At 38.6% G+C, this 26,887-nt stretch overlaps 1 long non-coding RNA gene across 1 annotated transcript; it reads right to left on the bottom strand.

Annotated features, from left to right (window-relative positions):
* Positions 1–4,051: 4,051 nt before the first annotated feature.
* On the bottom strand, positions 4,052–24,746 carry LOC122839711. The gene is made up of 3 exons (XR_006372094.1): positions 24,687–24,746; positions 4,253–4,418; positions 4,052–4,132 (listed from the first exon to the last, which is right to left on the bottom strand). It is a non-coding gene; the product is annotated as an uncharacterized LOC122839711 (long non-coding RNA).
* Positions 24,747–26,887: the final 2,141 nt, after the last annotated feature.

The raw sequence follows: 26,887 nt of genomic DNA, 5'->3' as shown, positions 1-26,887 counted from the left end.
CTGTCACTTGCAAACATTTCTCCATTTCAGTTTTTCCTGCCAAACAACTTTCCATCAATACATTTAGACACCTCTAAACAGACATTTACTTTTAACAAAGATCTTTCGTAGGTTGCCCTCTGTGTGGAGAGCATCTGATGGACAAATGTCAAATCACAATCAATGTGATTATTGGTCATAACAAGAGCAAAAAACATTATAAAAAAAAATATATATATATATATATTTTCATTCATGTTTACATTTTCTGTAAGCCATATCCATAAAAACGAGCAGAAATAAACACTTGAACAATATCACTCTGTGGTACATGTATCATTAAAGATAGAGGATGTTTTCACAATGTTCTTAATGTGTACAGATGCACCTGTTATGATGTATAGATGCAACGTGCATTTTAACTATAAGCATTTTAAGTTTTTTTTGGAAGGGAGAAAAAGAGGAAAACCTCTCCATGCTGCAGTCGTGGGTTTGTGCCTTCTACCTGCCTGTGCACAATTAAGAACGCTTAGGAATCAAAGAGCGCCGAGGTTTTCCAGAAAGGTATTAATTAGAACTTTATTTATGCACATGCTTTGTGAATTTGCATAAAAAGCAATCCCACAGATGGGTTTATGGCAGTAATGACTGTTCCAGTCCGCAATAAAACATCTGCTTAATCACAACAGAGACAGCCAATGGCTGCTGTGAAAACAGGCTGTCCATATCAATGAAAAGTACATCTCAAACAAAGTAGTGAGGTGAAAGAGCTAGTGTGAACAGGTTGGGCTGGGGAGGAGGGGAGGGGGGTGAAGCAATAAAGAGAGTAAAAGAACATTTTCAAAAGAAGAGTTAGTTAAAAGAGACGTACGTCTACCAAACATTCGCTCTGAAGTTGAGAAAAATACCCTTAACGTGTTGGCAGAACAATCCACTTACTGTATGTACTGCGTTTAAGAGAAGAGAGAGTTCTGTTCTAAGTCGAGCCAAGTCTTTGTCTGCGTGTGCCAACTATTTTCAAAATATTCCACTTTGTGTCTTTTTAATACATGAAAGCCACACATGGATTCAAGCATGTTCAAAAAACAAAACAAAAAACAAACAAAAAAACCCCGCACACACTTACTTGCTTACTTACTTACACACACACAGGTACACCCACACACACACACAGCGGTGCGGCTACAAGGTCACTCCAAGTATTGATAAATCACCCAGCTGTGATTCCCTCCTGACAGCTCAAACTAACATCAAGCTGGATGGGGGAGAACAAAAGACCATCAAGCGGCCCTTTTCCTGACACTTTTATTCAATCACGGCCAGATTGCTTACGACAGCACCAGCAGCTGTTTCGTCTTCATCTTTCCCCATTTGATAAAGCGTGTCAAGTCATATTTCTGTAAGTACTTCACCTCACCCCATACTGCGCCGATCCACGCCGATTCGGCATATGCACATTCCACATGAGGGGATCGTCAAATGGGTCAGGGGAGTAATGACACCCCTCTGAAGGTCGCAGAGCGCCAGGCTGGAGAGGTGGGGGCAGGCAGGTGGGTTGACGCGTGAGGGGGTGGTGAGTGCGTCTGTGTGTGTGTGGGGTGTGGGGTGCGGTGTTGGAGGGGGGGGCCGCGGGGGCACAAAGCAACAAGCTGAAGGTCAAAGATAAGAACAGCCACAGAGATATCAAAGATAACCGGCAGAAATTAAACAATGAGGGAAAGGCAGTAAGGCTTTGATTGTGTGATTGTGTTCTAAGAGAGAGGTGGGGGGGGGTTGTTATTTTTGGGATCACCATCCCATTTGGAGCTCCTCTGTTGACCTTGTTCCTCGTGGGATGGAGGCTGGTGATAGGACGGAGAAATATTGCAGATGTCTATTGTTTGTTTGTGATCAGACATCAGCCCACAAAAGCCCGGAGAGGACGCTTTTTCCATTTCGCAAACGTCGTTTAATGTTTGCTCTTACAGCGCCTTCGCAGCGCTGCCGTTTTCCTGTGCAACTGTCTGATAGCAATTACAGGTGCCTCGGTTTATTGTCCCGGAGACAAACGTCCGACCTGAAAACAATCGGAGGGATCTCTTTTCTCCTTTTACTTTTGCAATTACTTCATGTAATTAACTCAAGTGAGTTCAAAACAAAGAGTTCATTTTGTTTCACCACCGCAACATTTCACAGATTAGTTTTCAGCTTCCTAAATGAAACTGCTTTAAAAGAAAAAGAACGTTTTCTGCAGTTGTGACATAATCTCGGCAATCCTGTGAAAAATATAGATACAAAACTTCCTGAAGATGGCCTAAATCTCTGCTTGTATCAGTAGTTAAAGATTTCCAGTCCACTGGAACTGAAACAAACTGGACTGGATGATGACCCCGCCACACACGGTAAAAAAAAAAAAAAAAAAAAACGAAACAAAAAAAACTAAAAAAGCATACCTGCAATGAAGAGTTTACAAATCTTTACCAGTGGTGTCGATAGCTGCCGGACGGTGCAGTATTTTGTTTTCCCCATGGCTGGCTTTCCAGTTATTGGATTCAGTCAGCTGAAGTGGTATATACAATGGCTTTGTTATTATTTTTAAAAATGGCACCGGCTCCTTGATAAACTGCCCGATGCAGTAAAAGTTGTCACCAGCTGTTGTTGAATGAAACCATAATAAAAATGTGTCTTCATGGGAAAAAGATCCATTTTATTACAATCATCTTTAGAAACTTTTCCCTAATCCAAACTCAGATATACAATATATAATGTGATTTGGAGGCCTAAGTACAAAAAAAGAAGAAAATTCCCTATTATGATTAACTTTAAATACAATTAAATCATTTCTGTTATAAAAATTAAAAGTTAACACTTTGAAAAGCTTTTGACAGTCAGGAGGACAAATGTTAATTTCTCTCCATTCTTTCATCTGTTCATTCATCTGCAGCCGGCCTGAAGCATAAGCGGACACTGTGCCTGTGATATCACATTCATATTGTACCACCACATCACTCTGCACTGTAATGAGTGATGTTATTGCACATCACAACACATCAGTTTACATTATCAAATCACAGGGTATCACATGACACCATACTGCATCTCATTGTTTGTTTTTGTATAATATTTTACCGTATTGTAGTGCATTTTATCTTTATTGATTGTATCACATTACAGGCCGCTGTCACACATTGTATTATCATGTTTTACCTTGCTATATGGTATCATATCTTAACTGATAATACAACAACATTTTACTTTATCTCTGTTCAAGCAAAATCGGCGTAGAACTTGTGAGCTAAAACAGTTGCATTGTAAAGATATTTTCTCGACTGAATAGAAACAGCTACTTCTCAGCTGAAAATGACCTTAAAAAAGACCAACAGTCCATTGATTTTTAAGCGTTTGTAGGAGAGGGGGGGGAGAACAAAAAAAATCCAAAGAGTTGCACTTCAGCTTTTCGGAAAAGCGCGTCACAGAGAGAGGACACAAAAACGCAGCTGGACAAATCCGCACTCGCGCGGCTTCCATCTGATATGTCACGCAATCATCTTTTTAGCATCCTTGTTCTGAGAAACACTGGATCTTTCAAGTCAGGTGCAGCATATTTTGGCCTGAGTGAATGTCCGCTATTTCTGTTGAACAAAAAAAGAAAAAAAAAAAAAAGAGAGAGAGAGGGAAAGAGAGACATGAAAATCAGGTGGTATCAAAAATGGGACAGCTCACTCCACTCAGACTTGGCCTGGCTCCCAGGAATGCAGTTAGCTAGCACACAATCACAGCCTATTCATGGTGGCACAGCTGCTGTGGACATATGTTCCCCACCACAGAGGAGGACATCAACCAGGCACACCTTGAACAGGTTAGCAGATGAATGCTGTTCAATCCTTTGACAATCTGCCCTCGTCTTCTTGTTTTCTCTTCTTCTTTCTCCTTGCTCAACAAATAAGTTTCCCCAATTGTAGCTAAACTTTTTACATTCTTTTATTTATCCTCTTGCCTCTGTCCCAAAAAGCCCCCTAAAAGCTAGGAAACCTTCTTGATTGATCTCAAATAAATGACTATTTTTTTTTTTATTTATTTAGTGTCTTATCAAACCGTGAAAGCCGACGATCATCCACAAAGCATATTGATAAGCAAAATGCATACGTCGAGACTTTTTCTTCGCTCTAAGCTCCTGGAAAAAGAAACCAAATGCGAGAGAAAAGATTACATTTATTCATAGGTGCCTTTCATTAAAGAGGCTTAAAACCCGGACTTCAAATGTGACCCCAAATTATATGCAGATTGAGCTGACCTCTGTCACCTTTTCACTTAAAGCCACGGAGGGCGATGTGCAAAGATCCCCCGCCGATCCTTCAGCTCATCAGTTACACGATTTCAGCACTTTTGGCGTCCCGGCTGTCAAAGAGTGACCACTTTAATCAGAAACGGACAAAAAGGAGGCTTTCTTTCTTTTATTTCTGCATGAGAATAAAAAAGAAAAGGCAGGTAGAAGAAGTGTGTACTTGTTTAAAACTTAGCAGAAATAAATAAACAATAATGACAAGAAATGAGCCTCAAATTAAAAAGTCCTATTCCCCCTCCAACCCCCCCTCACTGGGAACTCCGGATAAGTCCAATCCTTTTACAGCATTAGCCACTGTTAACCCCCATTCCTCTGTCATCCCGTCTGTGCAGCCATGACCTATTAGCTCAGCTGAAGTGCTGTGCGGCCACAGAACCACACGAAGGTTGTTCACCGATCCAGCAGAGCTACTTTGCAAAAGAGAGACTCCAGAGCCGTGCTGCCGGAGCCCTCTAATGACTCCATCAGCGACACTGATGGGGACAAATGGCGCCGAGAGATTCAAGCGCATTCCCGACGCTTGCATTATATTTGCTCGACACGCGCATCCGTGCACTTTGTAAAAGAATTCATTTTCACAGATGCGAACAGATTCTTTGTTCTTGTTTAATAGCCCTGTTTGAACATAGCACGTAGTACAGGATTTCAGCATTTCTTGGTAAAAATGTGTGAGGTAAAAAAAAAAAAAAAAAAAAAGAGAACCCTTCAACAATTGAAAATGAAATTTGTAGTAGAAGAAACTCTTAACATTAAAGAAGAATTCAACCACTACTAATCTTATTCCATAATCAGTGGTTTAAGAGATAATGGTGACTCCAAAAAGTCCCTATGGTATAAATACCTTATTGCATAATTTACGTGTATTTTTCTCAAGTTTAACTAAGTTTCTTGGACATTTAAATTAGCAATCCATATGTCATGTCAAGTTCCTTCAGGCATAAGTATGATATGAGACAGAGATCAGCTTGTCTTAGCTTCCGCACAAAATGAGGAAAAAAAAAAAGAACAAGCCTTTTCAAACAAGGTAAGGCATATTAATCTTCATACATCAGGAAATAGCAAACTAGGTACTCATTTAAAATGGATGATTTTTTAGAGGTAATCAATTTTTTAAAATACTTTTTTTTTTCACCGTGTCTCCAGGGCTCCCACAAACTCTGAATTGCTATTATATTTTTTACTGTATTTTGTTTCATACATGGTTCAAAGTAAGTTTATGAATAAAATGAAGAACATTCTATCGCTATCATCCAAAAATAAGTAAGTTTCATCCTTTTTTGTGTGTGACTTGTTCAAAGTTTTTGCAAAGCTACAACTAATAATTCATCTTTTTCCATCATTTCTATGCAACGAATCTAACTGACGCAGTTCTAGTGCATGACCAGACAGCCCATTAGTTGTACAAGGGGTGGTAAATATCAATTTACTGTTAATCAGCAATTTCCTGTCATTCAGTAATAAAATCCAACTAGCCACTCTTCAAAATGGAATAGATGAGAGAACATTTCTTTTTCCTTATTGGCTCTGATTTATTATCAGCAGGTTTAAGTACAAAACACTATTTGCATTATTTGTATTCTGTTGAATTAATCAAAACAGAGAAACCCTCCTATGTTCAGGTCACCAGACCTCATCAACCAGCAGCTCATCCTTTGATGCTCTTTTTTGAGTTTAATAAAATTCAGATCAAGGTTAAAGATTCAAATGCGCTCATGCGTATATTAGGAGAATCTCGTAATTCCTTACTAAACACCTTTATCAGGAAACTTGCAGTAAACGTTTTCTCTTTTTTTAAGTTTTCAGGAAAAATCAGAAGGTCAGAACTCCAGAAAATTGAAAAATCAGAATCAGTCAGGAAAGGTCCAATCGGTGCATCACTACTAAATTTGCCCATACAGTCAGAGGGATATTTACGTAGCTTAAAACAACCAGAACTGATAGACAGGGTGTGACAAAGACCCAACTTTATGATTTTTACTGAGCGCAGTGAAGAGGATGGTGAGACAGATTTCTAAAAATTCCCAAAATCCAATGGTAGAGAACCCCATAAGTTTTCATACAGCCACCCAACAATGAATTTATTCCAAGGCTTTTTACACATCTTATCAGGGTTGGCAGTGTGGAAGGGTGCATCCATTTTAAGTTTCTAGCACGCCATTAAATAAATGCTTTCAGCTTTGTCGCTTAACATCCAACCCCAGTACAATTAGCATGATTTCCAAAAGAAGCGGGGTTGATCCAGCACCTCAGTCCAACAATTACAGCATATGTAAGAAAAAAAAAAAAAGGGGAAAAAAAAAAAAAACAGTATATGTGATTTCCTTTGTGAGAGATACTGTGAAGTCACAGGAGTATTCATTAAGGCCTTTTGTGTCTTGTTTGAAATAGTGCCGTTAAAGGCTTTAGCTGTGGGCATCTCTCTGGAAGAGACATAATGATCCTCCAATTAAACACGGAATCATGAGACCTGTTTATTAGTACTAATTCTTCTCCTCGTTGTGCTGAGCATATCAAATACCACGGAGGAACAAAAAAGGAAGAAAAAAAAATAATAAAGGAGATCAACATTTCCCTTCACCATAATTACAGATCTATTAATAGTTTCACAACAATGACAGGCGACGCCATTCATATGAAACTCTACTGTCAAGAACAATGCTGCGGCGCTGTCACTGTGTCCATTAAAGGCTGCATTTATACCGGCTCGGTGACATCCCGCGTTTCAGAGATGACTGCGTGCCTCTTCAGATCAATTACAAAGTTTCATTAACAAGGCCGCTTTTGGTATTATTAATTCTAAATGGTTTTTCAGACTCCTCTCTGTTTGCAGCTTATCACAGGAAAGCAGGCCACTGTGGGCCTGTAAAGGTGTTTTTTTTTTGTTTGTTTTTTTTCCATTTGGTGAAAGATGAATAAAATAACCCTGCACTGTCAGGGAAAAGGATTCTGTGTTTTTAATACGTGAAAATGTGAGATGGTGACACAAAACATAAGCACGATAAATTATGCGAATGCAACGCCTTACAAAGATGCTGGTATACAGTTGTAATTTGTGAAACATGGTTGTTTTCAGAGACTTCCTCAAGTCACAGATTCCTCAAAACGCTTTTATTGAAACACGCCGGAGAACACGTGAAAGGGAAAAAGTAAACAGAAAAGTGAGAAGATTATTAGCAGTATTATAATTAGTATTGTCTAAATTTACATAAAGCTTGAAGAATTTCACAGTGATTTAATTAATTGAGATTTTGTGTCATATAAACAAAACCCAGTCTGTAATTGCAAACTGGAAGAGACATGATCCTACTGTTTAATTTAATCTCAGTCACAAACTGATAATAATTTAGTTCAATTCCACTTATTTATATAGCACCAATTCACGACAAATGGCAAATTAGTTGCTATTTACACTTGCAAAGCGCTGTGAATGATAATTTTAATTAAGTCTTTTGTTAATCATTATTTATTTTATTGTATTAATATATAATTTACTTTATTTTTTTTATCACAAGCAGGCTTCATATTTTATGGAATGGCACCTAACTGGCATATCAAAAGTGTTTTGTTTTGTAAGTTTCCTGGCCAACAGCTCAGACCAGCAATAATTACAACAATGCATATTCATCCACTCAAAACAATTATGTGCACACCTCATGTTAAATCAACAACATCAAAACGATGAAAAAAAAGAAAACAAAAAAAACAGAGTTAAAACCTGCCAGGGACCAGACTAATCACGTAGTGAAACAATGCTATCTCAGTTAGAGCAGCAGAAGTCAAATTTCCTGTTGGGCCTGAACCCAGTTCTTCCAAATTACATTTTATGCGTTGGTGGAATCCGCCACCCCTTCAGAGTTTCATTTGTGCCAGCATGTTTGTGCGTTCGAAAAGACACGTGAACCACAGTGGGAAATCTATTGCACTGAACTTTTGAAAACAACCAAACAAGCAAACCTTGACGTGTTCCTTTCATCTCTTAGGATCTTTTCATCTCAGTATATTTTTGAATTTGAATCATAAATCTGTTAGCTGAGAAACATTTTATTTATTTTTCTTTCAGCTATATTCTGACATTTTTTTTTTTTTTTTTTTTTCCTTGTTACATTTAAACCCATTGTGACTGACCTGGCTACAGTTCAGGAATGTGGACGACATTATGAGAGACTACACATCAGTCTTACATGAAGGACTAAAGAGACTTTTCTAGAAGGTCTTATTTTATTTGAGACTACAGACTGTGTTTAATAGATTCGTCTTGTAAAATTACAGTTTGATGTTCAGTCTAGAACTGGACCACTACGATGTTGAATTCTTGTCAAATGACCATTCTTTTCAACCCCAGAGGGTTGGGATTATTGGTCTATTGGATGAACTACTTTGGATCCAATTTCAGCTAAGTGAATGTGATTGGAAAATAAACTCTAACCATCAATATCACTAGTAACTCAAATAAGATATTTATTCAGGTATGACCTGTAAAACATTTGATGGTGGTTTAACTTATCTTTTGCTGTTATAACAATAAAAGACAAGTTGTCTGAACATTGTTTCTTTTAAAGTTCACTAATCTTGAATTGTGAGCTTTAACTTAATGCTGCAATTTAAACCAAATAATTATTTCACAACATGCAAGAAAAAACGTCTGTCACCTAGTTAAAGAGGGAAGTTTTTTTGTTTTTTTTCTTTTTTACACCTTTCTCAGTTATTTTCAATCACAATATCAAATTAAAATAACTACTTATTTTACTTTAGAGTAATTTAAATTCTTGTTCCAAATGGCATAAAAAAAAATTTCTGAGCTGATAATGAATTTTATTAAACATCACAATGAATTCTGCTCAAAAACATTTAGTGTGAACAGAACATTATTCTCAAGCTTTGCAAACGCTCGGTTGCATTAAAATGAACATTTTCAAGAGTCAGATCAATCATGTAACACACCTCCTTCTCAGGATACAACAACACAGCGCTAAGCATTCTGGGAAAAAGTTGCCACTCCTGTCTTTTTCTTCTTTCAGTTTTTTTTAAGTGCTAACCTAAAAACTCTAATTTATTCCACTCTTGGAGGTCTGACAAAATTAATAAAAAAAAGTTAACACAGCTCTCTGTCTTAAGTTTATTTTTCACAAACTCACACATTTAGGCTCAAAATCTAAAACTTGCTACATTTATTTGTCTGAAAGAGTAGAAGATAGACGCAACTAATGTTTTGCAGTGTAAGTTCTCAGGCTATAGTCATAAAAAATGCTTACTCAGGAAAGGCACGGATGTTGTCAGCAATGATACTTGTGAGGGCTGCAGTGTTTAAACGCTGCTGAACTTGTACTGAGCGGCCAGAAATATTTTAACATCAAACTGAATCATTGTTTCAAGCTATGTTAGGGTTTACGCCACTTCATGACTATACCATCTGAATGTTGCACCTGATACTGAGACTCTTTGTGCCAGGCAATATTTTTTTCTTTATCATACCACTGATTGTGAATGATAATGCCCATAGATCAGCAGTTCTGGAAATACTCAAACTGGCTCATCTGGTGTGGACTATGCCACAGAGTCACTTCAGTTCCCGTTCTTCTTTGCTTTGAACTTCAGCGGGTCGTTTTCACCTCGCCCACATGCCAACAACAACGTAGAGTTACTGCTAAGTGATTGACTGATTCAAGCAACTGAATAGATCTACCCAACAAAGTGGCCGGTAAATACGCTGAAAGTGTCATTTATTTTATACGAACACTTTCACAGATGTAGGTTTTTGTTGAACTACGGGAAGCCAAACGCTGGCTGAAAGTAGTGATTATAAAATTGGATTTTATCACATAATGTGTCACCGTGACCACAAAATGAAGACGATGCAACACCCACAGATTTATAATGAAGGGCAATGAGCTACGGCTTTATATTTACAGCATGCTATCTAATACTGCTGCTGTGTATGAATTTGTTCATTTCTCACTCCCGTTGCCGTTGACAACTGCATCTTATTTATTCAGTTGTTCATGGATTGCGCTCTTTTTTTCTATTTTACCTTTCTGCCAAATCATTTTTATAGTGATGGACAAGTTTGTAAAGCATTTTCTTTTCCTGCTCTTTTGCTTACAATGTGTTGGAACTGAAACAGAGAAAAGAAAATCAAATTAGATTTCTATTGCCATATGTGTTCATGTTTAAATCTGAAATGCGGTTTATTATCTCGGCTTAATGGGAGTAGATGCAATAAATTTACAGTCCAGTCAACACGGTGCGCTGTGTACAGAGCTTTCCCATCACAAACTCTCTACTCATGAAGCTGTGCATATATTTGAATATCCAAAAATAACACGACAAGGCCGCTTAGAGGTAGGACGGTGCTTGTTACCTGATGAAACGATGTCTTGGTTTTCAACCGGAAAACAACATCATCAGCACAACACTTAGGATATGAGAGGCATAGTGACCCATTAAAAACATAGTGTTAGCTCAGAGACTTTCTGAAAGTTTGGATGAAGTTTGCCAAGTCCTCTGATGGGAATATTAATTTACAGAATACCGTATTTCCTGTTCCGCCAGATTAAAAGCACACATTTCAGCAAATTTTAAAGATCAACATAAAGTTGTGCATAGCTACGAAGTTAAAGGAAAATGAGGCACTCTTTCAATATTTTTTCACAAGAACAAATGTAAAAAGTTTGGAGTGCATTTGTGTTTTGATACATTGTAGAACCACCTTTATACCACAATACAAGAAAACTGGCAGTTTATGTTTGGCAAAGGACTGTTTACTCAAATTTTTAACTAATGGCAGCCTGAACTGAATATAATTTATTTACTTATTTTATGCTGTAAGTAACTTCTGTGCTTATAAGTGTTGATATGGAATATTCATACAGTCACAAGTGGTGTAGTAGGAAAAGTTATTCATTAATTGTTCGAGTTAAATATTCTTCAGCAGATTGACAGTGTCTGCACAATGAATGTGTTAAAACAAAGTACAGAAAAATAGTGAGTGAAAGAGGAAATATGTGTTTAGCAGGTATCTAAGTGAGATATAGTGAAACACTGCTGTCTTCTGGGGACAGGGCAGCTCTACTTTGGATAAATTAATCTCCAGCAAAGATGACTTAGATTAACTTTGAAAAACACTAAGATGAAAACCCATAAAATGATTGCAAACGGCGGCCAGAATGACAAGTATTATCAACAAAAATTAATCAGGTGCATCTTTTCATGAACTCAATTAATAATGTGCAACAACAGGGCCTTTTTTCCCCTGGAATGAAAATTAATTAGTAGGGGAAGGTCACTCGCAGATGCTGACATCACTCATCAGGCCGCCGTGGCAGTTCTAATTATTTGTCTTCCAGGCTTGGCTGATCAAAAATTATTGCCATACCTGAGCAACATTTAGAAAAAAATCTTTGTTTAAAGCGCTTTTAATTAGACCTTCTATTTGATTAATGCAGTGTAAGCGCTCAGGATCGGCCCTCTTATCAGCATTTCTGACAAGTTTGCTGTGTATTGTTGTGTGAAAGACGTTTTACTGACGCTAAGCGACTGTTTAGTATCTAATTCGCTCACTTTAGATGCAATTAAAAAGCTATTTACCGTGAGAACACTTGTTGATATTAATATAGATGTTGTTAAGTTTGACAAAGCACTTTGTGTCGATGTTTGAAATAGATGTGGCATTAAGTGATAATAGGAACAAAAACGTTCATTATGAGGATCATGTCTGCTAAAGATTGTAAGTCATATCTCGAAAGTGTTCAACCCCCCCTGTTCAAAACGCCAGGTTTTTGTTGTATGAATATATTTTGGGAAATGATCACAATAATAGTTACTAAACACTACTAAAATGTCACCATTAATATATTTTCATTAAAATTAGTCAGAAAAAAAACCAAAACAAAACAAAAAAACAAGCAAGGGGAAGGTCAAAATCTGAAAAAAATTGGTAGCAGACGTAAACACATCCTTAAAGCTGTAATAGGTAACTTTTATAAAACAACAACAAAAAAAGTTTTTTGACACGTTTATTAAAAGCTACACAGCTGTCATGGGTTCGAATCCCGGCCTGATGACCTTTGGCGCACATCTTCCCTTTCTCTCACAACCCGTTTTCCTGAGCTGTTTGAGGGACCTCTTTGACCTCTCTCAAACAATGGCCACTAGAGCTGATAAAACCTTAAAAAAACCCGTCACTATCTGACAGTTTATTCGAGACATAATCTGTGAAAAATAAAAAAATAGAACTCCTGTGGTTCATTCCAGTGTACCATCTGCCTAAATACACCACTCTCTCTTCAGAAACAATTAATGAGAGCTGGTAGGAGGCTCTTAACCACTGTCAATCATGCTTATGTTTGTGCTTCTCACTCTGCTGCACTGTGGCTCCTTTTCCACAGCAAAGCTTGTCGTGAATATGCTTCCGTTGGCACTGAAAAAACGGATTTCCTGTAGTGTCAGGCTGCTTCTCCACCATTAGTCAGCCGCAAACTTTCAATCTTGAGCTCGCACTGTGCTGGCAAGGACAAACTTGACTGCCTGACCTGAACAAAATCTCCGGAACCCTTGTGGAAGACCATGTTATGGTCTGATGAAACCAAAGTTATCAAAAGGTATTTTAGAACCAAAAACATTACTGAGCATCACAGAAATAAAGCACAATACCCACAGTGAAACATGGTGGTGGAGCTGGGGGGATGTCAGGATCAGTAGAGTTTTGCTTTTTTGGTTTTACTAAATCTGTAGAAGCACTTGAAGAAGGTTGTAGGCATGAGATGTCTTTACATAAATTTGGGAAACTTTTGTCAAAGTAGTTTGGGTTGAAATCATCATTAGATTTGGACAATACATCAAATCACAATAGTCATTGCGATATAAATGTGCAACATTTGCAATTGTAAGGAATATTTGAATGAAATTGTTGGTGGTGTTGATACATTTTGATATTTTTAAAGTTGGCTGGACTTTAACCGTCCTAGATGTCCACACTTCATGTGTATTTTTAGAGGCTGAGATGCAAAAAGTTGAGTAATTGTAACTGATGTCAGCACTGCAATTTCTAGCTACAGTATCACAGTTATCCTGCAGTTACAGTCGATGTGTGGGATGCTCATAGATTCCTGGTAAAAACAAAACAATTTTCTGAAGCTGAATCAAAGTGTTTTTTTTTTTGTTTTTTTTTTATGAAACGGTGTGCACAATTATACCACTGGGTTTTTGTTACATCATGTAAACAATACAGGGCAGGTAGACTTCTGAAATCCACTCTACTTAGGCAAGGCAATTTATTTGCGCAGCATCATTTTCAGTATCGGGGCAATTCAAATTGCTTTACATGCTACTGACAGTTGAACATTATTACACACCCGAGCATGTTTATGTCAGGAAGTGTGCAGTGATCACAATAGATGTTCCCTACACATCCTCGGAGGAAACAAGTACAGCTCTTTGGTCCCAGAATTTATTGCATTTTTGTCAGCTGTAATTAATAACAAAAGGCAAAGGTCACAGTAAGCCGACATGATTACCTAACCCCTGCCTGATAACATATCTGGCTGCTGCTGGGTCCCCTGGTCACAGAAAGAGCTGAGGACTTGTCACAAAGCCGTATTGTGATCGAGGCTTTATCAAGCCCTCGCGTTTTTCCAACAGAGTCATATATTGTGTTGACTCATTGCCTGAACTATCTCCAAGCCTTACTCCATCAATTCACATTACCTGCAAATTAGCAAAGTTCTACTTTCAAGCTCGCAGTACATTTGATCCAAATAGACTCTAAATGCCATTTCTGTTCCTATTAACCTACAGATCGTTGTGGCAGATATTTTCATGAGGTTGCTGGGGGAAAAAACACAAGGCTAATGGCTTGGTTGTGACAGCGCTATTCATGATGATTTATGATTCTGTGTTTAAGTTGATTACTCCACTGCTGACTCGGAATACTATTTCAATTAGTGCACTGAAGGTCACTCCACGAAATCCCTCCATAATCTATTCCTATTAACACTAATGCGTCGAGTATCCATATCTGTTCACCCTTGTTGATTCAAATCATCCCTACTCCTAACGGCCAGCTTGTTTACCAGTTTACTGGTTCGGACGTATCCTAGATGGTAATTTTCTCTCCTCCGTGTATCATTAATGTCTTCAGTTCTGACACATGGCTGGAAGGGACATCTCAATAGAGCTTGGGCCCATTTATGGCTTTTATTATTTCTAATTTGTTTCACAGATCAAGCGATATTTATGCTGAATGAAATTGATCCTGAAAGCCCTATAGGCAAACACGGTTAATAAAGCGGGGTTGCAAAGCAACAGCCCGCTATTACTTGTCATGATGAGAGCCAAAATAGCCTCACCGCGATCAAAATTTTAGAGGTCTAAATTAATTTTACATCACTTTCATTCATACTCCCACTCACCCATGCAGAGGAGGAAATTAGCTACCTGTATTTAATCTAATATAGTCCCACTGTAAGCGCTGGTAGACATGATATACTTAATCACTTCGCACTGAATCAAAATGCTCACCAGTGCTTGGCAGTGAACAATGTATTCACTCTGAAAGACACGTTCACAGAGTTTACCACACACAATGGTGTCCTACTTTCTTATTTGTACAAGATCTGACAGGTCAAAGAGGCCCAAATATCCTGTTTAACTGTTGTATATTAGAAATGCTCTGTCTGATTTGACTTCAGGCACTGTTAATGCACATCTTTGAAAACCAAAAATGACATAATTAAATTTCTTTATGTTTAAATTATGGCATCCACTTTGAATTTAAAGCAGTCATCATTCTTAAAACATAAAATCTACAAATAAGCGTAAACGATGAGGATGGACAGATGAAACCTGTCCTGGGTGTACTCTCCCTCTTAGGCTTTAAACAGCTGGCACAAGTGACCCTGAGCAGGACTTAACCGGGATGGAAAATGATTGATATTCAAGCTGATTGGAGAAGCAGCAAAGCAGTTATATCTTTAAGAATTGAGATGGACCACTTCCAAAAAGAAAGAAAACTCGGTACGGCTCTTATCTGACACCGCAGGCCTTTAGGCCCAAAGACAAGAAACATCCTTTCTTTGAGGGAAGGGTGAAAGTGCTGACATTGTCACCAGTTGATGGGACTCTATCTAAGGGATAGGTGAAAACACTTGCGCGCAGTGACATCAATTTTCAAGATGATTTAACTCCGTGCTCTTGTGTTGGAGGAAAGAAACTTCAGATCCCCTGATTTACCTCCGGTGACAGCCACGCGGGCTCCCCGAAACAATGTTTCCAAGGCTACTGGCGAATGACGAGTGGTCACGTCTGTACAGCCGTCCCCATTGGTTTGATTTATGTGACCGGGATCCAATAAAAATGGCAATCAAATCAACCCAGCCACTTTACAGGTAGAGGGTTGTCTGATTGAGTTGTCGAAGGCATGGCTGAGGCTCAGAATGATTATGCCAGGAAACGCGGAGGGGTCCATCTCTACGCATCCAGCAAGGACACCATACATCTCCCTGTGCAGCTTTTCCCACTCCACTGTGAAATGTATCCAAAATAACTGCACACCTACTGCTTCGCCTGCCTCTTCGCTCTGAAGGTTATTTGTCGTCTGAAGGACTCTCCCTGTCAGCGCATGATGAATACCATGTACACAGACAAGAGCGGCGTCAGGTGCAGGATTAGCCGGAAAACTCACTGATCTGTGAATAACCTAAAAAAGAGGAGCTGAAGATTAGCAATGATGCTTTTAGGAATGATCCATCAAACTCAACTACCTCAGTCACTCAAATGAATCATCTCACTTGATTCTTTAACCCAGGCAAAGTACGAGAGACTTGCAGCGCTCCCTGCAGGTCACAGAGATCATTTTGAGGATGTTTATTAAATCAGTGCTATCAATTTTCTTACTGATCATCTTTTATCTGTCCTGTCCTTGGGGATGAGTCGAGCGCACAGCGATGTTAAAGGTTGGGGGATTCGGCGTATGGCGTTTGTGTTCAACCTTCGGAGCTCCGATGACAATATTGAATTAGAACCGCTGCCGCCGCAGTGTGGAAACTGATCTGTGCAATATGCTTTAAATTTAGACGGCCTGTCGTCTGCATTAACTCACCTCTGTTAACAGAGTTCCATGAAAACAGCACAAACAATAATCATGTGAACTATTTGCCTTGGCTCTGAACTAACGACAACTTAGGCAGGCCTGTTTACCGCGCCTGAGGAAGCACATATTCGGGAAGTAAATTGGATCAAAGTACAAGCAGCTGCTTAAGTACTTACTCGCTTCGATAAGCAGAGTGAAATCACCATCATTGTTGCATTAGAGTGACTTGCTTCAGTCACCAACAGGAAAGCGGGCAGGAAGAAGAGGTGGGGGGGCTGATAGTACCAGCTCCATGTGTCATGAAGGAGTCGTTGGCTAACAGCCAGCTTGAAGGAGAACAATTGAACATCGTTGTAGAGCCATTCTGCACTGGAAACATAATCACCTTGCAGGAGAACACATTGTACAACAGGTACAAACACATCCTTTGGAATAAAAGGTGAGTGGGAGGAATTCAGGCAGTCAAGTAGAGCGTGCTTTTCGACCAAACTTGAGGGGCTTCCAATATTGTCTTTTCGGGGTCAAGGCGAGGGGAGTCGGAGGAGTCCAACTCATCTGAAATGACATCATCTGGAGTTTCTCTCTGAAATCCGAGGACCTTTCCTCTCCAGCAACGAGGACACACAGAAAGTTCAAGGATTGAGCAAGTCAGTCGGACTAACACGCCGTGGAACAGGAAATAGCCATTCATTGATTTTGTGTGTGTCCAGAAAGATCAATTTTATTCTTCCTTTGTTTTCAAACTACAACGCACTAAAGCTCCCGCAGCAGCAGGATGTGTTTTGTACGGGCACGGTCCAAATGAAGCTATAAATCAAGTGTCGGAGCAGAAACACATAATGTCATCCCCTGTAGACCGCATACCTCCAACTCCTCCATTCTGCTTTGAGTCTGCCTGTGCAAACACCCTGACAATGTCCGACAATCTAATTAATACAACTGTCAAAATTACTTTTACTGAGAGAAAGGGAAAAGTTGACCAATTCAAAATTCCTCATGAAGAACCCTAGTTAGATGGTGTTGTTATTGCATTTTGCTCCTTTCTGATGGCTGTTATCTTGTTCAACATCTTTCTGTTGTGAGGCAGTTAAGTGATTAAGTGCGCGTGCGAACGTGCACGGACGCGTGTGTGCATAAACTGACAGTTCTTTAATTGTATTGCGCCCGCGCTATCTGCTGCCGGAGTTAACTCGTAAAAGTGAAGTCTCAAGCAGATTCCCAGCGACTGCCTGCTTAAGATTCATAGAAAAGACCATCGGCCCCAATCAATATCTGCTCGAGATTTAAGTTGCATTATGTGTCCCCTTCACAGGCATGATTTAAAACATCAGCACAAACTATTCTTAATTTTATTGCCTGCCGTAAATTAAAATTAATGACGCTGACATCCACAATTAACAATGAAAAATGCAGATTCTTTATAATTACTTTAGCAGTAATATTGTCTCAGCCCGGGCTCAAGGTGCTCCTCATGCGCTCTTCAACATTCAGCGAAACACAAAAAGACAGCTTCATTACATTTTATTTGCTATAGGAAACAAAAAAAAAGAAGAAAAAAAAAAAAAGAAGGACTGAACAAAAATCCACAGCTCATTTGGGAATATCTCGCCATGCATAATTAAGCAAATTTGATTGGAATTAAGCATGACTTTCTTTTGGTTGGGTTTTAATGAATGCAAATCAGGCATCTACATCCCTAAGATTAATTTCAGCCAATTAAAAAACAAAGCTTGTTGGAAAGTGTAAAAGTGTTCAAAGCAGGGCAGCAAAGCCGTTTCTCTCTCTAACCCATTCCCTCTCTCTCCTCATCTCATCTTCATAACTTGCACTCAGGAGAATCCCTCCCTCCCGCCCCCCTGCAACTTTGATCATTAGCATGAAGTTACAGGCAAACAGTATGAATTCAAATGTAGCAGAAATGCCCGGTCAAGATCTTTTTGCCCTTTTAATCCAATAACTTTCACCTCTTAGTAGATTTTGTTTTACCATTGTGTTTTTGTTCATTTGTGAGAAAACACAAGATAGTCTCAAAGCTCAAAACAAACAGGGCTGTATTTAGAAGAACGTGGGCCCCAGGGCTTGAGCCCGTTTTGGTGCCCTATCCATACAATTTTCTTTTATGAAATGTGCAACAAATTGATAGGAGGTTTACATGAAAAAATGTTTTCAAATTTGACCTTCGTATTTTGTTATTGCAAAAGTGGATCCAAATTAATACAGCATCATTTCTTGTAATATTTTTCTCTATATAACAGGATTAGATTAGAGGTGGGGCTATGAATCATTTTTAAATGTACCGATTATCTACTTGAAAATGTAATAAATTAAAATACTTTATCATCACAGTGAGGTGTTACGTAAATCTGCAAAATAATGTGTTTGTAAAACATGCATTCATGAAAACAACATGCGAGCCTCCAAATCCTGACTAGCTACAGCCAGGTAAGGTTTCACTTGCTAGGACTCGGGTTCAGTTCGTCCAGTCACCAATCCTCATTTCTTACCCCAACTTTAGCTGTTCATTGTGTACTTATTCTATTTTGTTCACAATTTTGTTCTCAGGTTCCTAAGCTATTTCTTTCATTGGAGTTACTTTTTGAAAGTAAGGTAACACCTTGACATTAGTTTGAAGGTAATGTCCAACAATCTAATTAATAAGACTGTCAAAATGACTTTTACTGTCAAAATGACTTACTGAATAAACATACATATTTGTATATGTATAGAAATTTAGACAATTCGCTTATACAATAAATATTGCCTGGCTATCTGTCTGTACAGATTTTTTATTACAATTTCTTTGGTCAAAGTGTGAATGTTGACCCTGCATTAACTACTCTAAAGGTACTATAAGTGAATAATTTTGTTTTCTAGTGTAGCAGATTGAAGACATTTACTTTTAATAATCAGTTGCAGAAGCACATAGGTATATCCCCCTGGTGGCACATCCTTACATATGGTCAGGACATAGAAGACTGCTCCATTTTGTACCAGGAAAAAGTTCTTAAATCAGCTACATCCACAAAGGTATCAAGCACCATGGCTTATTGTTTGCGTTTCTTGCACACCAAGCATTAAATATGTCATCGTTTTGGCTTTTGACAAGGCAAAATATGATAATTATTCTGCATTAGTTTTGCCACAATGATGTTGGTCCAACCCGAAATCAACCTTTATCAGCGCCCCAAGAGGGTTCAATCCATCTGACTTAAGCACTCAGGAGATCTCATCATTGTATTTTCCATGTGAAGGCACCGTTGCACACAACACCAGTGACAAATAACGCAGCTCAAACTGTTTTAAAAAATGCCTGTGTCTGGCTAAGGTCTCATTATGACAGCCGTTACACTTTCCTCCAGCCCAAATGGTATGCTTGCTTTTTTTTGCACCTATCACGTAAATGCTGCTTATTTGGAGAGTCACATGTAAATGCTAATGATTGAGGCCGAGCAGGCACCTTCAGGCTAATGCTAATCTGCCTGCGCTTTGCTCCGAGAATGGCGTGTACATTGATTTGATCTCTCACATCAAAAGACAAACAGCGGTGCAAGTCAGCACTTCCCCAGTCAATGTCATTCCTTGAAGTGTTTCTCCCCCTCCTCCATCCACACGTGCATCTTTATGGGCCTGGGGAGGGAGGGAATAGAGAATTAGGCAATCAGATCTATTGGCATTTCTTTAAAGAAGATTCATGGAGGGAGGAAGGAAGCAAAGTGAGGAAAAGTGTTTCTCTATTTACCTGCTGGCCAGAGCTAGTTGTGAGAGGCTTCCTGTGTTTAGACTGCATTAATCCCTCTGTCTCTACCTGTTACAGAGCTTTCATTAATGTTGTCTTTTAACATCAAGTCTCCTGCAGAGCGAGGGAATAGGTCGAGGGTGCTCAGAACTCCGTGGAAAGTTCAAAGCGCCACAAGAAACCCTTTATGTGTTCCCTTAATCATTCAAAAAGGCCCCATCCTAGTATGCCACTTGTGTAGCTCCTCCATATGACGAGAAGAATTAATATTTGGCCTCTGATGCGTTGCTTTTTGAAAGAATAAAAGGAATGTGAAGGGAAGCATTATCTATTCAGGGAGCGCGGGGGAATACTCTGCCCGCGTCTCAGTTCTGTTGTAGCTGCTGCGTCTCATTTTGTCTGCGGCAGATCACAGGGCCTCGCAGACTGCTCCGATTCCGAGGGAGAATGGAGAGTGGGGAAATTGTTCTGTTTTATTAGAACCCTGTGGGAGAGTTTTGTAGCGGCAAGCATGTCATTGAGCCTATTTGCATCATGCCAGCAGTGAATAGATATGATAATATTGGGATATTTAGAGTGTGATAAATTCAGTCACACAAAAGTGGTTTCATGTGATAATGATTTTTTTTTCTTCCCCCACCCCTCTCTTTGGTTAAAACCCTTTGGCAGAACTCACAATATCAGTCCTCTCTCCAGTTTTCTATTCATCTGCTTTTTCCCCAACAATTGGAAACTACAGTGCATTGCAAAAGTGCTCACATCCCTTGGTCTTTTCTACACTTTGTCACAACAGAGCAACAATAAACTTCAATTTATTTTATTGCAATTTTATATATGCTGAACTAACACAAAATAACACATAACTACGAGAAAAAAAAACAACCTAGCATTTTTTTTTTCTTCCCCAAATAAAAATATCTGAGAACAACGGCATCCATTTGTATTCCGCCTCTTTCATTTACACATTTGTTTTAGTGCAAACTGTGATTAGCAATGCAAGTTGGTAATGAAAATTTCAAATTTTTTTAAGTGTTCCAACAGCAAAGGAACATGCTAACAGTTCTTGTCATACTACGTGACACTGGGTTAATGAAAAATGACCTCTCAGATGTGCTAATAAATACTTTATATTGCAACTGACCTACATTAGCGATGCAGCCATGTTCAGGGAGCGCCGGGAAAACACAAGTTTATAAGGACATTTTATTTCTACATAACCTTTTACAAAGTGTCTGAAAAAGAAGGTGTAAAATGATTAAACATGATTAAACTAGAATAGCCTTAAAATAACAAATAGCAAATTACAGCCTACAAACAATTAAAAACAAATGCAATAGGATTTTACGAAGGATAAGCAATATATTCATGTTCAGTAAACTCTTGCTGTATTTTCAATTAGAAGCATTTCAAATGTAACATTTAAGTATAAATAGAATATACAATGATATGGCAGATGGTGGTGGCAGCATCATGCTGTGGGGTGCTCTTTGTAAGTAGGACATTTAAGGTGGTCAGAGCAGATAGGAGCATCGATGGAGTTGTGGAGCTAAATACACGGTAATGATTATTTGCTTACCACATTTTATGTATGTGTGCATATAAAAATATATGTGTGTCAATTTGAAAAAGTTTAAGAAGTTTCACAAGGCACTGTATGAAATACTTCTCAAAAACATAAAGAATGCTCTCTACTCCACCACTGAACAACTCATTTAGCTCTGGGTTTTTTTTTTGTTTCGTTTTTTTTATCTTTCCTTTCCTCTCGTGTGTTATTGTATTAATGCCTTAGGCTTTTCATTTCACTCAGTAAAGCCTCCTCGCCATAGAGTTGGCATTATGCTTACTTTCTGCACCAAGAATCACACATTCAAGTTCATCAGAGCAGACCTCTATGCGTTTTTTTGAAACGTTTGGACCGCGCGCTTATAAAACTATAGTGTTCATACATTCGTAACTGCAATTGCAACTCAGCCATCGGTGTCAAATTTGCCATTCCAAGTTTTCCCGAAGGCAATAAGATACGGAGGGAGGGGGAAGAAAACGTGGGTGCACCTTTGTTTTCACACATAATAACACGGCCGAGATTGTTACTCTGGGTTTTTCAGAGCTATTCACTGCAGTTGTTTCACACTGAAAACTTGAATAATGCGCGCTGTGTTTGAAACCCACCACCATGTATTCAGCGCTTGCCTTTAAAGACGTTTTGATTAATTTCATTAAATTGCACTGAACTATTTATAAAGAGGGTGTTGTGTGTGGGTTGGAGGAGGAAAAAAAGCCTGTCTTCTAGGTATAGGGCTAAATTGTGTGGAGTGAAGAGATGTTACTGAGAGAAGGGAAGCCCAAGGGACAAGCAAGAGGACAATGCTGTCTCTTGGGAGAATTTTATGCTGCTGAAGTGAATTTGAATATATAAAGGAGAACTTGGGTAAGGAGGAAAAGAGGGGGGGGGATTCAACACTGCCTGTGTCGTCCTGGTTTCTTGTGTGGGAAAGGAGGCAGATTGGCCCACAAGTTCCCTTCTTTCCCCCCCTATTCTCATTGTTCACTGCCACTAATTTTGCATTTTAAGCTTTACAATTGTGCCATTGGTGCTACAGTGTCTTGCAAAAAAAAAAAAAAGTATTCAGCTCTTTGAACTTTTTCACATTTTATTACATGACAAAGACAGGATATTTTATGGGGATTTATGTGATACAAACACAATGTCGCACAAATGCAGCTACAAATCCACACAGCTAGAGTCCAAATTCATTTTTTCTTACAAAACAGCTCAAGCTGAGGCTGACTGGATGAGGGGCCATTCCCAAACAGAAAATTTTAACATCTGCACAAAATCTAGTTTTAGATTTAGATTTGACTGGTCCACTCTGATACATGAACATGCTTTAATCTGAAACATTTGATTGTAGCTCTGGATGTATATTTAGGATTGTTGTGCTAGAAGAACCTCCAAATCCTTCTCAAGATTTTTTATTTATATATGTATGTATTTATTTTTTTGCCCTCTGAGAGGTTCTCTTCCTCTTTTACTTTGTAATGTATAAAACACATTGATTCTAGAGAAAAACCTTTCCACAGCATAATGTTGCCTCCCAGGACGCAGCATTTTCCCAGAATGCAGTGCAGTGTTGTTGTTTTTTTGTTGTTGTTGTTATTATCTCAGCTAAATGACTCACAAGCTCAACAGACTTTCCTAAAATGGTGAAACAGACATCAAGTAAGTAAGTTAAGGATTATGTAGAGATTAAATATTTTGTTATTTCTGAAACAAGTTCTGTGTTTAATATTTTCTGAAAGAGATCTCTTATCTCTAGGGTACTACCCTGGTAAAATAAAAGTTAAGTAAAATACATAAATTGCTTTTCTGTGGTACTTTTGTAGCAGAAACACGCCAAAACCCAAGAGGAATGCGACAAGTTCATATCTCCATGTTCTCATGCTTGGACAGGCAACGCCCCGCACATTCTCCCGTCTTAGTTTTCCTGTTTGGTCTGCCCTCTTTTTACTTTGTCCCTTATCTGAGCATCATTCATTCCTTTGCTCTGATCCTGCATTTGGCTGTAGTCTCTGTGGCTTGGCACCAACCCATTTTCTCCTCCATGCTACCAAAGACACTGGTTCGCTCTGTTCTTGGAATGACATGGAAAGCAGAGTTCTTTTACATTTTACGTCACCTATTTTCATCTTCTTTAGGGCACCTATGTGTGCTACGCAAGTTTTAAAATTACACCAATAAGATATTTTTGCCCACAGGTAAATGTGTACAGTACTCAATGAAAGCTTTCATAGTTCTTCACTTTTTCTAGATTTTGACACAAAGAGAAATGGGTGCACTTTTTTTAAAGTTTGTACCTTGGCAATTGATGTGACGCCACCTTTCAATCATTCTAGCGAGTTTGTCAGCAACTGACCAATCGGCGGTCGCTATTTGTTCCGATGTGCACGTCCCTTATCCGGAGGAATTGAACGTCAACATTAGCGGGTTCGTCATTGCTAACGCCCTTCGGTCATAGAGAGGCGAAGAAACTAATAGGAAGTCATTGTCTAAGGTTGTCAGTGGAGGAACATGCAATCCCGACAGACGTTACCTGAGCGCTTAAAGGTAGAAATACAATTTATGTCATTTCCAAAACCCAAAGGGAGTCTGGAATAATGCCAGAGATGGATCAAGGTCTGCAGCCGACCTCGTGTCCAGTTGAATGAAACGGCAACTACCATCTCCACAAAGGTAACTGGTAGTAAACATGCCGGGTTTTTTTGTCATGATGACACTGCATGATTGTCAAATCAAAGATAAATAAATGAAGGTAGTTATGCTTAATTTTTATGAGAGTAAATTCCGGTGGTAACTGATGCAGTAACTGTGGTATTTACATTTAAGCTCCTTTTAGTGCTAATGTTTTTTAGCACTAGCATTTTCCTGAAGCTAGATTTTCACAAGTTGGTATTATTTAAGTCGTTCACTCACCCGCCTTTGCATGTACAAAATGCGTCTATACAGCTTTCACACCCACAAATAACCTTACAGAACTGAAGTAGGACTTGCTGGATAATTTTACCTGCTGTCTTTGCCTCAGTGTTACCTGATAAAACAAAAAAATGTGTCTGGTAAGGCACCGAGTTCTTCTTCTTCTTAGTTTTATTGGCGGTTGGCAAAAGGCTTATAGTAGCATTACCGCCACCTACTGGTAGGGATGAGGTATTGAGTTTTGCTCTACTTCCGCATGGGCGAGGAGCCGACGTCAGACTTGTCAGATGACTGGTAGGAAGAAAACCATTGATAAAAAAGAAGGTATAAGAATTTTTACTTGAATTTCTCGGATCTTATAGAGAGACAGAGAGAGAGAGAGGGAGAGAGAGAGAGAGAAACATGCATCACCTTGAACTCCATCTCCACTGTGAAACACGGTTGTGGCTGCATCATGCTGTGAGGTTGCTTATCTTGAACAGGGACAGGGAAGATGGTCCGAATTGATTGGGAAAATGGATAACTGGAAAATGTGTAGTGAAAAAAAACTTGACAATGTGGTAGAGGTTCACCTTCCAGCAGAACAACAAAGCAATAAAAATCTGATTTAAATCAAATATATTCATGTGTTAGAAAAACCCAGTCAAAGTTCTGAACTCAATACAGATGAGAATCTTTGGCAAAACCTGGAAATTGATGCCTTTAGATGTTCTTTACTCAATCAGACAGAGTCTGGGATATTTTCTAAACAAAAAAAAAAAAAAAAAAAGAGAAGAATCTACAGCATATTTTTTTGCATGTTTTTGATGTGCAAATTGTTACTCCCTGAAGATTCTGAGTTATAATTGCAGCAAAAGGTGAATCCACAGACTTTTTATGCGGAGCCAGACTTTTACTTGTAGAACAAATTGAAAACCATGTTTCATGTACATGTTTATCATATACAGTTCCCACGCCAAAATGTATGGGATACGGCTACTTTTACAAGACAGTCTAAGTTCATAAAGGTCTAGAGTTTGGCCTCCCACTTGTGAATTAGCCAACAAAAATGTGCTAATTTAAATGTGAATTTTCACACGTTAATTTTGTCTTAGTCTTCACGTAAACAAAACGTGTAGAAAGGTTTTAACTTCTCCTCAGTGACCATCAGGACCTCGGTTGATGTCTCTCTTTGCTCCTGTAGAGGTCACTGTTGCGTGCTGCCTCTGTGTCACATTGTAACACACTCAACCGCACTAATACCTTCCTTTATGAAGTTTGCACCAAGAGCTGTGACATTGAAACAGTCTAAAAGAATGTCAGTGGGAGAAGATTACAAAGTTAATTTTGTTTGCTAAGCCTTAGTGTTTAGCAAACAACATTACTTTAAAAGGGAAAAGTTTGTTGACGCCTAATCTGCACAATGATGAACAGTAATTATTATTTTTTTCTCTGCCAGCCTTAATCATGGTGTAGAAGTGGTAAGTTAATTTGGACCAAATAATGAATCTTATGTACATATGTCTGAAGGCTTCTTACAGTTGTTGGATTATTTCCTCTGTGGAAGAAACGCATTATGTTAATCACAAAATCCCAATATTTGAGAATCTGGAAGATGATTGTAGGGGAGCAATTATGCGTTGGCTTTATTACTAAGAACACAAATGAGATGCTGTGAATGAGTTCATCCCCAGCATTTGTATGTGCCATTTAGCTCAGAAATCCTTGTTTATTAAACCCCCAGTTGCAAATATGAATCAACACTTTGGCATTAATCATGGAATACAAGGGCCCAGATGGTCCGATCTCAGCCAAGCTTGAATTAATACGAAAGGTTGAATCACTGCTGCATCAAGATCCTCTCAAGGACCTTTGAGGAATGACATGAATAATCATTGTTGTTTGATTCATAGTTTATAAAGTCAGCCGAGCATCGTGACCTGCTGCTAACTGAGAGATATTATAACACAGTGTGCATGCCCTGTCAAGACTTTCTGATGTATTAAATAACTGCTAAGGGTGTTAGAAAGATGCGTTCGTTTTTGTGCTGTGGAGGGACATGCAATTGTAGTTCTTGACAATCACTATAAGATCACATTTAGACAATAATTATGTATTTTTTGCTTTACTTTAAACATAAAGTGTTTGCAGTAAAACTGTGGGTTTTAGAATAATTCAATTGGATCCATACATATAATCTATGTTTTTTTTTAACATTTTACTTTCTGATATTTGAAAGATTTCCTCTTTTTTCATTTTTTTTTTTTCTTGGCTGTTTTGTCTGCCGTAGCTGTTTAAGATCATTATCTAATT

The sequence above is a fragment of the Gambusia affinis genome, linkage group LG11 (genome assembly GCF_019740435.1).
Source record: "Gambusia affinis linkage group LG11, SWU_Gaff_1.0, whole genome shotgun sequence".
Taxonomy (NCBI): Eukaryota; Metazoa; Chordata; class Actinopteri; order Cyprinodontiformes; family Poeciliidae; genus Gambusia; species Gambusia affinis.
The sequence above is the reverse complement of the archived record's forward strand: the minus strand, read 5'-3'. Positions and strand labels throughout refer to the sequence as shown.